The 13,609-nt window shown below is 37.7% G+C and overlaps 1 pseudogene; it reads left to right on the top strand.

Moving 5' to 3' along the window:
• The first annotated feature begins 309 nt into the window (after nt 1-309).
• Nucleotides 310-771, top strand: LOC119818451 (annotated as a pseudogene).
• Nucleotides 772-13,609: the final 12,838 nt, after the last annotated feature.

Raw genomic sequence — 13,609 nt, forward strand, 5'->3', positions numbered from 1 at the left:
TATCTTTGGGAACTGAGAGCATAGGTCATAATGTTTCATCCCTAAGTTATGCACAGGACTTGGAGTATTTGTATGGGATGGATGTTCTCAGAAAGGATTAGGACTTTGGACTTTACCATTCTGATACCTGACTCAATGTCCTCTAACTCTTTCCTCTCAAGTTGGATGAGGTCTTTACTTAAAAAGTTTCCTCCCTCTTAAATATGCAAAACATGAAAATCTATGGTGGTAAATACAGGGATGTCCACACCCGAGAACAACACATGATCAGTGTCTTCTCTACTGTCACTGAGCACACAGGTCCTCACCATGGAATGGAGCTGGATTATCCTCTTGCTAATGGCAACAGCTATAGGTAAGAGGATCTCCAGTTCCAGATTTGAGAAGGCGCCATGTATTCAGGTGTCAGAGATATTCACTTTGCCTTTCTCTCCACAGGTGTCCACTCCCAAGTTCAGCTGCAGCAGTCTGAGGCTGAGCTGGCAAGGCCTGGGATCTCAGTGAAGGTGTCCTGCAAGGCTTCAGGCTACACCGTTACCAGCTACTATATTTACTGGGTGAAGCAAAGGCCTGGAGAGGGCCTGGAGTGGATTGGATATATTTATCCTGGAAATGGTGGTACTGGCTACAATCAGAAGTTCCAGGGCAAGGCCACACTGACTACAGACAAATCCTCCAGCACAGACTACATGGAGCTCAGCAGCCTGACATCTGAGGACTCTGCAGTCTATTACTGTGCAAGACAGACACAGTGTTGCAACCACATCCTGAGTGTATCAGAAACCCAGTAGGTGCAGGAAACTGGTTTTGGTTGAAATGACAGAGAATATTGGCCTGTAGACTTGTTCAGAAATGGTGATTCTGAGTGTCAATGTTTCTGTCTCCTCCTCACAGTAGTATGGGTCTTTGTCAACTTTTCCCAATTGCAACTGTAAATAAAATGATAATGATTGAGATTCAGGGACCACCTGCATTTACATGTTTCTTTTGTATTTAAACACTAAAAATGAGAAAGCTGTGTTAATTAATAGTGATAAAAATATCTCTGGATTCCAAGAGACTGGAACAGTTTTTGAGCAGTTTTGAATAATGTATAATCTATGGACTGTATCAGTAAAGCCCACAAAAACAGGGTCTGACCAAGCCAAAAAGCTGCTCATACTCTTAAGTTAATGTAAATGTGGGATATTATTTTTACTTCATTTTTATTAATTTATTTTATTTTAAAAACTATTGTTTCTCATTTTACACACCAATCCCAGTTGCCACTAGGTCCCATCCTCCTATTCTCTCTACCTTCCCTACTACTCCATCCCTTATCCACTCCTCAGAGAGAGTAAGGCTTCCCATGGGGAGTAAACAAAATCTAGCACATTCCTTTGAGGTGGGACCAAGGCCCTCTCCACTATATCTAGTCTAAGAAAGGTATCCTTCTGAAGAAAATGGGTTCCACAAAGTCAGTACAAACAGTAGAGTCTCACTGCCAGTGGCTTCACAGTCTGCCCCAGCCAGACAATTGTCTCCTACATTTATAGGGCCTAGTTTCATCCTAGGCTTGTTCCCTCACTGTTAGGTTGGTGTTGGTAGGCTCCCATTAGTTTAGGTAATCTGTTCTAGCGGGTGGCCCTTCATGGTCTTGACCTCTTTTCCTGTATTCTCACTACTCCAAATCTTTGGCTGGATTCTGGGAGCTTAGTTCAATTATCTGCTGTGAATCTCTGCACCTGCTTCATCAGTTGTTGAATGAAGGTTCTATGATGACATTCAAGACAACCATCAATCTGACCACAGGGCAAGGCCAGTTCAGGCACCTGCTCCACCATTGCTTAGGGTCTTAGCTGAGTTGCTCCTTGTGGGTTCCTCAGAATTTCTCTAGTGCCAGGTTTCCTGATAGCCCTATAATGGCTCCCTCAATCAAGATGTCTCTTTCCTTGCTTTCTGTCTCTGTCTTTACCCCATCTCAACCAATACTTCCTTCAAATACTCTTTCTCATTTCTTTCTCCTTTTCTCCTCCAATTCCAGCCTTCCTTTTCCCTGATTCCCATACTCCCAATTTTCTCAGGAGATCTTCTCTATTTCTCTTTCTCAGTGGGTTCTTTGTATGTTTCTCTTAGGATTCTCCTTGTTACCTAACTTCTCTAGGGTCAGGTACTACAGGCTCATTATCCTTTCTTTACAGATACTATCCATTTATAAGTGAGCACATACCATGCTTATCTTTCTAGGTCTGAGTTACCTCAATCATGATTTTTTTCTAGTTCTTTCCATTTACATGTATATTTCAAGATGTAATTTTTTCCCACTGAGTAGTAGTACTCCATTGTGCACATGTCCCACATTTTCGTTATACATTTTTTGCTTGAGGAGCATCTAGGTTCTTTCCAGGTTCTGGATATTATGAATAATGCTGCTATGGATATAGTTGAGTAAATGTCCTTTCAGCATGATTGACCCTCCTTTGGGTATATGCCCATGAGTGGTATTGCTGGGTATTGAGGAAAGTTTATTTCCACTATTCTAAGAAACCACCATATTGATTTCAAAAGTGGTTGTGCACATTTGCATTCCCACCACCAATGTAGAGGTGTTTTCTTATTATGCTTCTGCTCCAGCATAAACTATTTTTGGTGTTTTTGCACTTTTTCATTGTGACTGGTATAAGATGCTGTTTCAGAATTGTTTTGATTTGCATTTCTCTGATGGCTATGGATGTTCAATGCTTCCTTAAGTGACTTCTGGCCATTTGATATTCTTCTGTTGAAAAATCTCTGTTTACATTTGTACCCCATTTTTAAATTGGATTATGCTGTGGGAGAAGATTGGTTGGCTCCTCCAACCAATAGCCTTTAAGATACCAACTCACTTAGGTGTGGTCTCTGATACTCTAAAAGCAGTTGTAATTTGTGTGCCCACTCTCTTTCTTCCTCCTGCTTCTGGCTGCACCCTGTTTCCAGAGACGAATGACTCTCTGCACTGGTAATTCTAGAGGATGATGCCCCCAATCTCCAAAAAGGTGTCCATAGGGTTGGTTTAGGGGTTGTTGAGTATTACTTGTACTGTATAGTGGATTTGGGGGAAAGCTATGTTTATTCAAAAGTGGGGGGATAATAATAATAATGGGTTATAAAGTGAATACCTGTGTGCTTTTGATACAACTTTTGGGATATATTTTCATATTGCATTATATATCACTCCTACCTCTGATCAAGATACTTATAGATTGTTTGCACTTTGAGGTCATCGTCCTCATTTGTTGCACATTTGTTTTCAGTTTATTCAATATTCTGAAATGAAGTTTAGTCTTTAAGTTGTGCTATTATTGAATATTATAAGTCAATGGTTTTTCATGCTTGTTTTATATACATTCAGATCAGTTAGATTTTTTAGACACATAGAAATTGTATTCTGTCTAGATAGGTAATCTTCAACCACTTCAAGGATCTGTAGTACATGACATTTAAATAACTTAAGTTTAGGTTGACATGGGACATGATTGCTCCTGACAGCACCAATCTATTTCTCAGAGAATGCTGAACACCAAATACACTCCACTCAGAGTTTTTTTTTTCTTCTTGGCACCATTGGCCTTTGCTCAAGGAACTGCACATACCTCAAAGCACATGGTATCCAGAATGGATGAGCAGGACACAAGGAAAAAGACTGTCAAATCTTACCAAGAAAGGGTAAGATGGTTCTAAAAAATTTCCTGCCTCTAAAAATGGTCTTTCAGTTATGCCAGGCCTTAGCCAAAGTTGGTTGTTTCAACGTTGCAAATGAGACTTTGGGTGATTGCTCAGGTAGCCAGTTGTCTCCATCATATATTGCTAGCTTTGGAAGCTGCTTGATTGTACTTCCTGCGTACTCAAGTAATATCTCCTTTCTCAGGCCTTTGATGGGGTTAAAGATTAGATATGTAGTTACTGTACTCTTATGATCTAGCCAAGCTATTTCCTATACAAGACTTTGACTCCTTAAAATACGATGTTTATTAAAACATTTAGTGTACATTCCTTGCATATATTATTTATCCTTGTTGTAATTCCAATTACACTTGATATCTGTTTTAGTGTATATAGATTTGTATTGCAATTGAAACCCTCTTATTTAAAAAAATGGGGGAGGTGCTGTGGGAGCACATTCTGCTCCTCCAGTCAATAGCCTTTAAGATACCAGCCCACTTGGGTGTGGTTTCAGATACACTAAAAGCAGTTGTAAAGTGTGCACCTGCTCTCTTGTTTCAAGTTCCTGCATCAGGCTGCTAGACTCTGTTACTGTTTGTACAGAGGACTGTTGTCTAGTCAGAGTGATCTGTGAGTTTTTCCCTTAAATAAACAACCCTTTTATTACTAATAATTCTGAACTATTGTGGGGTTATTTTGTGACTTCCATCATCAGGATTATTTGGTATTTTGATGTTTAATTTCTTGAGTATTTTTTTTACATATTTTGGAGATCAGGTCTCTGTCTGATATGGGGTTGGTGAAGATCTTTTTCCATTCAGTAGACTGCATTTTGTATTATTGACTGTGTCCCTTGCTTTATTGAAGCTTCTCTCTTTCAGGAGGTCCCATTTATGTATTGTTCCTCTCAGTGTCTCTGCTACTGGTGTTTATTCAGGAAGTGTTATCTTGTGCCCATGCATTAAATGCAACTTCTCATTCTTTCTTCAATCAGGTTCAGTGTGGTTAGATTTATATTGAGGTCTTTAATCCAGTTGGACTTGAGTTTTGTGTATGAGGATAGATATGGATCCATTTTCATTCTTCTACTTGTTAACATCCAGTTATGACAGGACCATTTGTTAAAGATGCTTTCTTTATTCCATTGTATAATGTTAGCTTCATTGTCAAAAATCAGGTATTTCTACATGTGTGAAATTTTATATGGATCTTTGATTCAATTCATTGGCCAAACTATCTTTATGCCAATATACAAATGATAACTAACTGGTTAATACCACCATTCACAATACCACAAATAATAAAAAAAAATCTTGAGATAACACTCACCAAGGAAATTCGAGACCTGTACAACAAAAACTTTAAGACTTTGAAGAAAAAAAATAAAAGAAGGTATCAGAAAATGGAAAGATTTCCCATGTTATTAGATAGGCAGGATCAACATAATAAAAATGGCAATCCTACCCAAAACAATGTATAGATTTTATGCAATCTCCATGAAAATCTCATCACAATTGGTGTAGAATTTCCATCTGTAAGCTGTGAATGCCTTTGGTTAACAAAGAAACTATTGGGCCTATGGCAGGGCAGAATAGTGCTAGGTAGGAAAATTAAACTGAATGCTGGAAGAAAGCAGATAGAGTCAGTGAAACACCATGGAGCTGCCAAAGCAGAAAGATGCTGGAAATTTGCTTGGGAAACCACAGCCATGTTATGAAATACAGTTTAATTGAAATGGGTTAATTTAAGATATAAGAGCTAGACATTAAGAAATATGTGGTAATGAGCCAGGCAGTATTGTAACAATACAGTTTCTATGTGATTGTTTTAAGTCTGTCAATCTGAGAAACAAATAAGCAGCCTCTACAAACAGAATGGTACAGGAATGGCTAAGACTAATCTGCCTGGCAAGCCACACACTTCAGGTTTGGCTGCTTATATGCCTGGTTAGGGTTAGGAGGAAAGTACACAGAGATATTTCCAGGCTGTGTAGTGTGCTGCATGGCAGATTTAGCTTTTATGTAAATAAAAAGTGTTTGTATGGTGTATGATGCTTCCCAGATTTGAATTGGTGAGGACAGCTCCCACCCAGAATTCTCAGAGGCAGTGGACATGCCTCTACCATTTTGGACTGGGTGGAGCAAGCAGACAGGACAAACTGATTATGTCCTAGTCATGCCACTTAGCATATAAAAAAGCACTCCTGGTCAGAAAATAATTATAGATATTCAATACAGACAGATTCAGATTTAAAAAGAACACTAAATGGGTCACAGTGTTGGATAATTATACATAGGGTTGAGAGAGAGGAAAGAGTATAGATAGTTATAATATAAAAGAGTGCAGATAGTCATAGACTAAAGAAGTAAAGATAATAAGAAAAATGTTAAACATGTAGGAAAAGTAATAGAGTAAGAAAAAAGTCAGGTAAAGATGCAATATACACAGAAACTAGATTATGTATATTATTGTATTTTCTTTCATTTTTTGACTGTGAGTATATATAGAGAAATTTCATTGTATAGGCTGTAATGCTAAAACAACACATATACTTTAAAGATATCTTGACTTCAAAATTTGATCTAAGGATACATTGCATAGGAAAAGAGATTAGGCTTTTGTTTCAACAAAGGATAAAAACCTGTGGATTCCTTCCAGTCTAATGTGGTTTGATGTAACAAGGCTCCCCCAAAAGGTCTTCATCAACCACTAAAATATGTTACCCAACAAAAAGCAGGAAGCAGTTTAGAGAGAACTATGCCCAAATTTTACAAATGTGGTTTATAAATATTTGTTTTTATTTGAAGAGGGATATGCTATAGAGATGAATACTTTGCATTGGCATAGATATTGGTCTATTTATACAAATTTCAGGTCAGTATATAGATTATGTTTGTGCAAATCATTTAAAAATGTAACGTATAATTAAGAAATACAGCTTAATAGAGACTCATCTATAATAGTCAAGCTTGTACTCATGTTAGTTAGGTTTCTAGATGTATAAAGATATATTTCAGATGGATGGTTATTCTTCAAACCTTCCAAAGACTACAGAATATGACACTTAAAATGTGTTGAGAACTTAGGACTTTTCATTATGAGACACATCTGTTCCTGGCAGCACCAATCTAATTCAAGGGGAAGATAGAAAACAAAGAGGCTTCTTTTTTTTAATATTTATTTTTTTCTCATTTTTTTATTAAAAATTTCCATCCCCTCCCCTCCTCCTCCCCCTTCCCTCCCCTCCCTTCCACCCATACCCCCACTCCGCCACTCTCCAAGCAAAAGAGCCATCAGGGTTCCCTTCACTATGTTAGGTCCAAGGTCCTCCCAGCTCCCCCTAAGTCCAGGAAGGTGAGCAACCAAACTGACAAGGCTCACAGTGAGCCCATCCATGCTGCAGAGTCCACATTCACTGCCGTTGTCCTTGGTTTCTCAGTCCTCCTCCACTGTCAGCCACATTCAGAGAGTCCGGCCTGGTCCCCTGTTCCATCAGTCCCATTCCAACTGGACTTGGTGGTCTCCCGTTAGATCTGTCCCACCGTCTCAATGGGTAAACACACTCCTCACGGTCCTGACTCCCTTGCTCATGATCTCCCTCATTTTGCTCCTCATTAGGACCTTGGTAGCTCAATCCGGTGCTTCTATGTGAGGCTCTGTCATTTTCTCCATCCAATGCCAGTTGAAGGTTCTATGGTGATATGCAAGATATTCATGAGTATGGCAATAGGATCTGTACATTTCTGGCACCCTCTCCTCAGCTGCCCAAGGAAGTAGCTGGGGGTATCTTCCTGGACACCTGGGAACCCCTTTAGAGTCAAGTCTCTGCCAACCCTTAATTAAGATATATAATTCCTTGTTCCCATATCCACCCTTCCTATATCCCAACCATCCTATTCCCCCAAGCTCTTCCCATCCTCCACTTCACACTTTTCTCTCCCCATCCCCCCCACCCCCATCCCACCCCACTCCCAAGTTCCCATTTTTTTGTCCGGCAATCTTGTCTACTTCCAATATCCAGGAGGATAACTATATGTTTTTCTTTGTATTCACCTTCTTATATATCTTCTCTAGGATTTTTTTTACGAATTATAGGCTTGATGTCCTTTATTTATGGACAATTATGAGTGAGTACATCCCATGTTCATCTTTTTGGGCCTGGGTTACCTCACTCAGGATGGTGTTTTCTATTTCAATCCATTTGCATGCAAAATTCAAGATGTCATTATTTTTTACCGCCGAGTAGTACTCTAATACGTATATATTCCACACTTTCTTCATCCATTCTTCCACTGAAGGGCATCTAGGTTGTTTCCAGGTTCTAGCTATTACAAATAATGCTGCTATGAACATAGTTGAACAAATGCTTTTGTAATATGATTGGGCATCTCTTGGGTAAATTCCCAAGAGTGGGATTGCTGGGTCCTGGGGTAGGATGATCCCAAATTTCCTGAGAAACCTCCACACTGCATTCCAAAGCATTTGCACAAGTTTGCATTCCCACCAGCAATGGATGAGTCTACCCCTTACTCCACATCCTCTCCAGCAAAGGCTATCATTGGCCAATCTGACATGTGTAAGATGGTATCTCAATGTTGTTTTGATTTGCATTTCCCTGATTGCTAAGGAGGTTGAGCATGCCCTTATGTGTCTTTTGGCCATTCGAACATCTTCTGTTGAGAATTCTCTGTTCAGTTCAGTGCCCCATTTTTTAATTGGGTTAATTAGCATTTTAAAGTCTAATCTCTTGAGTTCCTTATATATTTTGGAGATCAGACCTTTGTCTGTTGCGGGGTTTGTGAAGATCTTTTCCCAGTCAGTAGGCTGTCTTTTTGTCTTAGTGACAGTGTCCTTTGCTTTACAGAAGCTGCTCAGCTTCAGGAGGTCCCATTTATTCAACAATGAGGCTTCTTCTGGAGCTTGTTAGACATTTGGGAAAGAAACTGTTCTTGCTTGTATTGCTTGATGTTATGCTGTATGAGCTACACATGCAGGACCCAGAGAAATATGACTACTGAAGTTGCCAAAAATATGACTACTGAAGTTGCCAAAAGAAGGTGAGACAGTCCATAAGGTTCCTGCTTCATGAAAGAGTCTTCCAGACATTATGCAGGATACAAAAGAAAGTAACTGACATACTGCCAATTGAGGTAAAACAGTCTTTGAAAATTCCTGATTCATGGGAAAGTCTGCTGGATACGATTGGCCTGTAGGCTGAAGATGGATGCTGCAATGTTACAAAAGAACTTTGGGTGAATTTTCAGTTGATTAGATGTCTCCATCAATTCTAGCTTTGGAAGTTGCTTACACTGTTCTTCCTGTTAACTTAGGCAATATTTTATCCTTCTGGGGTCTTTAATTGAGTTAAAGAATAGATAGTTATAATTAGAGTTTTCTTTAGTTAGAGTAAAAGATAAAGTAAATATAAATATTGTAGCTGTAATACTTGCTTGATACCTGTTTTGTTCTATATAATTTTACTATGCTAAAGTTAAAAGCTTCCTATTTATTCAGACAGAAAAACGGAGGTGATGTGGGATTCCTCTCTGTATCCTGCCAATGCTACTGGTTAATAAAGAAGCTTCTTGGACCAATAGCATTTCAGACTATAACTAGGCAGAAAAACCAAACTATATGCTCAGAGAAAGAAGGCAGAGTCAATGAGATGCCATGTAGCCACCAGAGGAGACAGATGCCTGGACTTTCCCTAGTAAGCCATGGCCACCTGACAACATACAGCTGAATAGAAATGGGTTGGTTTGAGATATAAGAGCTAGCCAATAGGAAATGTGAGCTAATAGGCCAGGCAGTGTTGTAATAATACCATGTCTGTGTGATTATTTTGGGCCTGGCCAGCTGGGAAACAAATTAGCAGCCTTCGCCAACACACAATTCATTACAGACCTCAAAAGAACAATACTCAACTTCATGCAGAAAACCAAAAATCTCACGATGGCCAAGACAATCTAGGAAAATGAAAGAACTTTCAGAGTCATCACTATCCCTAATATTAAGCTCTATTATAGAGCTACAGAACTTGACATTCTATAAATTCATGTAATTAATTTTAGTCACCTGCACTCTCTCCTTTCTCATCTTGTGCCTCTCTTGTGAAAAGTCTTCTTTTCTTCAACATGTTCTGCTCCTATATCTGTGTCTCTATTTTTTGTAAACCATTGAATTCAATTAGAATTTCAGGATTGAGAGTGGGTGGTAGTGGTGTCAACTTACCATTTAGCTATACAAAGCTATACCTGGTGTTAGCTATGTCACTGAAGAAATTAGTGCCCTATTTCCCAAACACCATTATTCACCAATGATTTTTCAGAAATCTCATGCCTCTGGTTCTGTGATGAAGGAATATTTCTAGGTAGCTGCTAAAATCAGTTTATAAGATTGATTTACAGAAATACAAGTAAATGTACTGAAATGAAGCTGATGATTGTAGACACATATATACAGCCATAACATTTATAGGAGAGGTCATTTGGGTCACAATCATGGAACTTCTGTACAATATTAGTGTACAGAAAGATAAAAGCCATTTGTTTGGTACTTATTGGGGTGCAAACACAGTAAATATATGAAGTAGATATAGAGACATATAAAGTGTTAAGAACAGAGCTGGAGAGTTGACACCTACACAGCTAAAATGAGGTACTAGATCTAAAGCTCTAAAGCACTGAAAATAACTAGAATTAAAAGAAATTAATTGCATATTATGTAAGAACCCATTGAATAAGATTAAAATTGTGTTTAACATTATTTTTATTAAAAGTGAAAAGCATATTATATTTTCATAACCCATAAATATGAACACATGTTTAATGGCCATTACAGAAAAGATCATACTTAAAAGAATATTCATATTCTTGGATGGCACAAGAGTGGTCCATTGAATGTTAGCTGTGACTCACTCTGTCATTTGTATTTCACTCTGAAGACTATCTGAACAAGGATGTGTTACTGCACTAATTATGACATTTGACTCCTGTGCCTCTGGGTATCAACTCAGGAGAAAATGTTCTGGCTAGACAGGGTTCAGTATCTATGAAAGATCTGTATCTGTTTCAATTCAATATTCTTTCTGAAAGACTTATCTTGTACAATTCTGTATAAGCTGAAGATTACACAGGGATGAGCTATTTTATCCCACAATGACATTAGCACATATAATAAAGAATCCAGTCCTAAATTTAGTAGGGACCCCAATGATATTAAATAATGAACAGGAGACAGCTGAAGTACAGTACAATGAATCTTGACCATTGTGTAGCACAGAAGAAGAATCAAACACAATATGAAGCTAAGATTCTAAGCTCATTACTATATCAGACACTATTTAGAGTAGAAGACTGAATTTGCATACATGGGATCAAACTAAACAAACAGGAACTATGAGGACACTGTTTAGGGGATTCCTCAGGGTCTTCGTTGATATCCAAGAAACACAAAACCGGCTTTCCAACAGTGATTCTGACTTTCTGCGTTTTTCTTTTTGTTTGAAGTTAGTGGAACACAGGCACCTCATGGGGAATACTCAACTTTTTCTATCAAGCAAGGCCATGAAATGCACAATTCTGCATATTTAGCAGTATGTACAAAATAAACTACAAAAGGAACACATTATCATTGTGTAAAATTATGACTACAAGCTTGCCAGAGTAATCAACCAATATCTGATATGACTTAAAACCCACTATATGTGATGGGGCCCATATTTGATGCTGCTTGTGTGACCAGGAACCTGAAACTAGAATCCCAAAGAACTTGGGGTAAAACCAATTGTTGCTGTGCTACTAAAGATACTTAACAGTGAAATGACTTTTACAGTAACATTCTGTTATACTCATATATCCGTGTCTCACTAAGTCATCATCATGTAAGTACCCTCTTATAGCAGATAGGAAGAAATACAGAGAACCACAGTCACATAATGTGCAGAGAATGAGAAACATTTGAAAAGTAGGCCTTAAAAAGGATTTCTCCTTGAAATCACTACTCTAAATGTTTAGGAAATCCTCCAGGCAGTGGAGGAGGGTTATAGAATATAAAAGTCAGAGGGAATGGGGGAACACCAAGGATAAAGGCCTTTTAAACACAAGAGGACAGACAAATGTATGAATTCTACTATGGAAAACAAAACCTTGTGCAACTGTGGAAGACACACTGTGAGGTTTTCCTGTGTGTTCAGAAACAATCCCTCTTTAACAAAGCTCAGGACCAGCAGGGGGAGCTGTAGACTCAGCTTTCAGCAGGAAAGAAAATGTAGGAAAGAGAAACATCTGGAGAGTGAGTCTTCTGAGACTCTCTCTTCTGAGACTTTCCTGTTCTCAATAAAAGGAAACCTTAATAACCTCAAATAACTGTATAATGAAGTTTGTGTTCTGCCACTCACAGTTATTCAGTCACAAATAAACACAGAGACTTAATTATAAACTGGTATATTGTTCAGGTCTTTTACTAACTACTTCTTACAGCTTAAACAAATCCATAATTCTTATCTGTTTTTACCTTGTGGCTTGGTACATTTTCTCAGTAAAGCATTCTCATCTTGCTTCCTCTGCATCTGGCTAATGACTACATCTCTACCTTTCCTCTGGGTTCCCCACCTATACTTGCTGCCTGAATACTGGCAATCAGTGTTTCATTAAACCAATATGAGTGAGGTCTATTACTTCTTACAACTTAAATTTACCCATAATTCTTATCTATGTTTGTCCTTGTGGCATATAATATATGTGATGGAACTATAGCAACAAGACTTCAATCTTAGTACAGTAAAAATTCTTCGTTAATTAATATTGCACACATGTTTTAGTCATTACATGAAAACCTTATTGGAGGGACAAACATCAATTGCATACACATGTAAGAAGGCGGTACATTTTCAAACCTTGGGTGTCAAACATGCAGTCATTGTCATCAAAACCAGTGTCATTAGCATCTTATCTTTAACTTCTTTCAACTGGAAGAAGGGGTTTTCTCAGCTGGAATGTATGATTACAGATATGCAATTAGAACAGATTCAGATAAAAAATGACCTGTAAATGTGGCAATGTGTTGGACAAATATATGTAGGCCTTGGAAAAAGAAGAAAAAAAATACAGACAGTTATAGAAGGAAATAAATGGTTATAAAAATAAAACAAAGTCTTTAAAGAGACAGAGTACAGACAATCATAGATTAAAGGAGTAAATAAAAAATAAGACACATAATGATGGAATATACACAGTGTCTGGATTATGCATATTATTGGGTTTTCTTTGAATTTTTTGTCTGTGAACGAGCAAAGTACAGAGAGACATTTTCATTGTACAGGCTGCTAAGCTAAACCAACATAAATATTTTAAAGATATCTTGACTTGAAAATTAGACTCTAAGGATATGTTGTTTTGGAAATGAGATTCTACTTTTGTTTACACAGAGGATAAGAACCTGTGGATTTTTTCCAGGCTAACATAGGTTGATGGAACAAGACCCCATACTGAGAGGTCTCCATGAACCCTAGAAATGTTTCACCCAACAAAAAGCAGGAAGCATTTTGGAGAGACCTATGTCTAAATTCCCAATTATAGTTTATAAATGTTTATTTACATTTAAATGAGGATATGCTATAGAGATCAATACTTTGCATTGGTGCATTTCTTGGTATATTGATAAACATTTAAGGTCAATTTTGTTATATATATATATATATATATATATATATATATAATTTCTGCTCTTGAATAAGGGATTGTGTTTGTACAGCTCATTTAAAAATGTAATGTTTAATTAAGAAATAGTTGTTAATAGATAGTCATCTATAGTATTCAAAATTGTAGTCATGATGGTTAGATATTCTAGATGTATAGAGATATATTTCAGTTAGTTAATTTTCAACATTTCAAACATTTCAAAGACCTACAGAATATGGCATTTAAAA

The sequence above is a fragment of the Arvicola amphibius genome, chromosome 7 (genome assembly GCF_903992535.2).
Source record: "Arvicola amphibius chromosome 7, mArvAmp1.2, whole genome shotgun sequence".
Taxonomy (NCBI): domain Eukaryota; kingdom Metazoa; phylum Chordata; class Mammalia; order Rodentia; family Cricetidae; genus Arvicola; species Arvicola amphibius.